Source organism: Arvicanthis niloticus, chromosome 12, assembly GCF_011762505.2.
Source record: "Arvicanthis niloticus isolate mArvNil1 chromosome 12, mArvNil1.pat.X, whole genome shotgun sequence".
Lineage (NCBI taxonomy): Eukaryota > Metazoa > Chordata > Mammalia > Rodentia > Muridae > Arvicanthis > Arvicanthis niloticus.
The window spans coordinates 74749611-74752776 of NC_047669.1; the positions used below are offsets into that span (position 1 = coordinate 74749611).

At 41.9% G+C, this 3166-nt stretch overlaps 1 pseudogene; it reads left to right on the forward strand.

Annotated features, from left to right (window-relative positions):
* Positions 1 to 865: 865 nt before the first annotated feature.
* LOC117718218 (large ribosomal subunit protein uL30 pseudogene) lies at positions 866 to 1498 on the forward strand (annotated as a pseudogene).
* The last annotated feature ends 1668 nt before the right edge of the window (positions 1499 to 3166 follow it).

Genomic DNA, 3166 nt, shown 5'->3' on the forward strand with positions numbered 1-3166 from the left:
GATTTACTCCCAAGACACCATTCATCCATCCATCCCTAAAATGAACAGCCAGCATTCATCATCGGCCAGTGATGAGCATTTCACAGCTCTGTCTTATCCCTGGACAGGTTGTGCCATCACTGAAGAAACAAGAGTTGACCATAGCTTTAACTGTAATTAGGAATTAATATCTTCTTTACTACCAATTCAGCCCCACTTAATTGACAACGGAATATAACTCTAGGATCTCTACTTGCTGGAGTTTTGGATCTTAAGTGTCTGCCAAAGACATACATGTAATAGTAAAGCCTTGGTCCACAGCTGGGCGCTCTTAGGAAAGGAGGAGCCTTTAAGAGGCGGAGCTTCCTGGGAGGTTCATAGGCCATTGGTGGGAGGTTCTTGAGAAAACTGTGGTCTCTCTGTTTCTTCCTCTTTCTCTCATTTGCTCCCTGGTCACACTGTGGAAAGGTTCACCGGACCCTACACTAAAACCATGATGGGCTTCTACAGAGCCCATTCTCTCCAAATCAGAAGTCAAACTAACTTTGCCTTTGTATGTTGAAATCTAACACACTACAGCAGTCCTAGTTCAAGTCCTGAGCATCCTTCTTCTGATGGTGATGAAGCTCACTGTAGTCTGCTTCCAGAAACTTCCCAGTCCAAGTCAGTCCAGCCTGGCCCCTCTATATTGAAAGCTTCAAAGGCCAGTCACAGAACTTCACTTACTAAGTGAACTTGCCGCCTTTTCCAGCTGGAACCATGGAGACTGTTCCAGAGAAGAAAAGAAGGTTGCCTGTGTGCCCAAAACTCAAAACTCAAAACTCAAAACTCAAAACTCAAAAAAAAAAAAAAAAAAAAAAAAAATTCCTGCTGCACTAAAAACCCTTAAGAAAAAGCGAAGGAATGTCACAGGGTTGAAGGTGAAGCACCTGAGGAAAATGTTTGCCCTGAAGACACTGCGAGAGGCAAGGAGGAAGTTCATCCATGAGAAGGGAAAGCACTGTCACAGGAGTGCAGGCAGATGCACCAGACTGAGATTTGCACGGCCAGCATGGCAAGGAAAGCTGGGAGCTTCCGTGTGCCCACAGAACCAAAACTGGCGTTTGTCATCGGAATCCGAGGTGTCAATGGGGTATGCCCAAAGGTCCCACAGGTATTGCAGCTTCTTCGTCTTCGACAGCTCTTCAATGGCACCTTTGTTAACCTCAACACGGCTTCAGTTAACATGCTGAGGACTGTGGAACCATGCATTGCATGGGAGTACCCCAACCGGAAGTCAGTAGACGAATTCATCTACAAGCGAGGCTACGGCAAAAGGTCTGTGGAACCGTGCATTGCATGGGGGTACCCCAACCGGAAGTCAGTAGATGAGTTCATCTACAAGCGAGGCTACGGCAAAATCAATCAGAAGCGGATTGCTTTGACAGACACTTCCTTGATTGCTCGATCTCTTGGTAAATTTGGCATCATCTGCGTGGAGGACCTATACATTCGAGAAATGCTTCAAGGAAGCAAATAACTTCCTGTGGCCCTTCAAATTACCTTCCCCACGAGGTGGAATGAAGAAAAAGACAACTCACTTTGTAGAAGGTGGAGACGCTGGCATCAGGGAAGACCAGATAAACAGGCTTATTAGACGGATGAACTAAGGTGTCGCCCATGATATTTTTGTAATATGGTCAGTTAATAAACAGTCCCAGCTTGGCAAATAAAAAAAAAAAAAAAAGGTGACCATGCCCACTGACACGGATTCTTACCTATTTGGAATCAGTTTTAAGGATAATTCAAACATGAGCATCCAACAAACTGGCAGTAACATAAGATGCCACCAACAAATGAAAGGGAAATAAATTCTAATTTGTTCATAATATGGGAGAAATAGGAATCATTTGAAATCATTTAGAAGAATAAAGTAATGATACAAGATGTCCATTGTGTGTGTGTGTGTGTGTGTGTGTGTGTGTGTGTGTACTATGAAATTGAAATCCTTCTTTGCCACTGTGCCCACCATCATAACATCCTGCCCAAGTCCATGGCACACAAATAATCCTCTGAGCCATGGGCAAAATAAATCTCCCCAGGAATTTGATCACAGGGGTGTTAAAGCACCTGACACAGGGGCCTTGCTTCCTTACTGTCTGGGCAACAAAAAATTTAGGAAGAGAACTCACCCACGTTTAAAACTTGTATCCCCTATAAAGTAAAATCTAGGGAGGAAAGGGGGTCTTTCTTATTATTGTTATTTTGCTTTTATTTTTATAAGATTCTGTGTTATTTAAATGTGCGATAGTAAATAGGTATGACTTTGTAAATATCTAAATCAAGTAAGGATTTATAAATGCATTTATCATCTGAGAACTTCATTTAGAAATCATTTATTTGTGATATATTAGGTGTTTTACAATACAATGTGTTTGCTATATGGTATACTTACAGAATGCAGTCTATGGTAAATTTATCTTCACATTTTCCCAGACTGCCTTGCTTAACACTGTATATTAGGCTACATATACTATATATTTATATATGCAATTTTACATAAAATATATATCCTTTAAAGACAATTTTCCCAGTTAATGAATGTATTGGAACAATGCCCATGACTTTATAATAATTTATGTAATCATGTACATAAGCCATATATTTTACTGTAGTTTGCATATTTGCATATATTATGAATGCATGCAACCAAATGGGAGAACAGCCCACGTGGGGCTATTATTGCCAGACCTGTCTGGTTCACTGTCATGAGAACCCCAAATCACCAAGTGTTTCAGCAGGACAAGAGTCATCCAACAGGCAACAGGGAACAATGTTCCTACACAGCTTTGACAGTGAGTCAGGGCCACTGGAGCCATTAAACATATCAGCAGAACGTGTGTAATCTTCTTCTCTGATCTTGGGGAGCTTTACCTGAGAGTGAAGCAACATTCTGAGGATCTTTCGGGGGATAAGGAAAGAAATTCCAAGCCCCAACTTGCTTCAGGAGAGTACTCACTTCATATGCAAGCCTCCAAAATCCTGCCCAAGGAATAACAGGCATTAACTGGTACTTAACCAAATATTCAAAATCTTACAGAGGCCAAAGCAATCAGCAGAGGGAAGAACAAAGAAACGCAAGCCCAGCCTTTGCCCCCACTGCAGTTAATCTGTCTCCTAAACCCCAGGTAGCTGAAAGGTGGAAAGT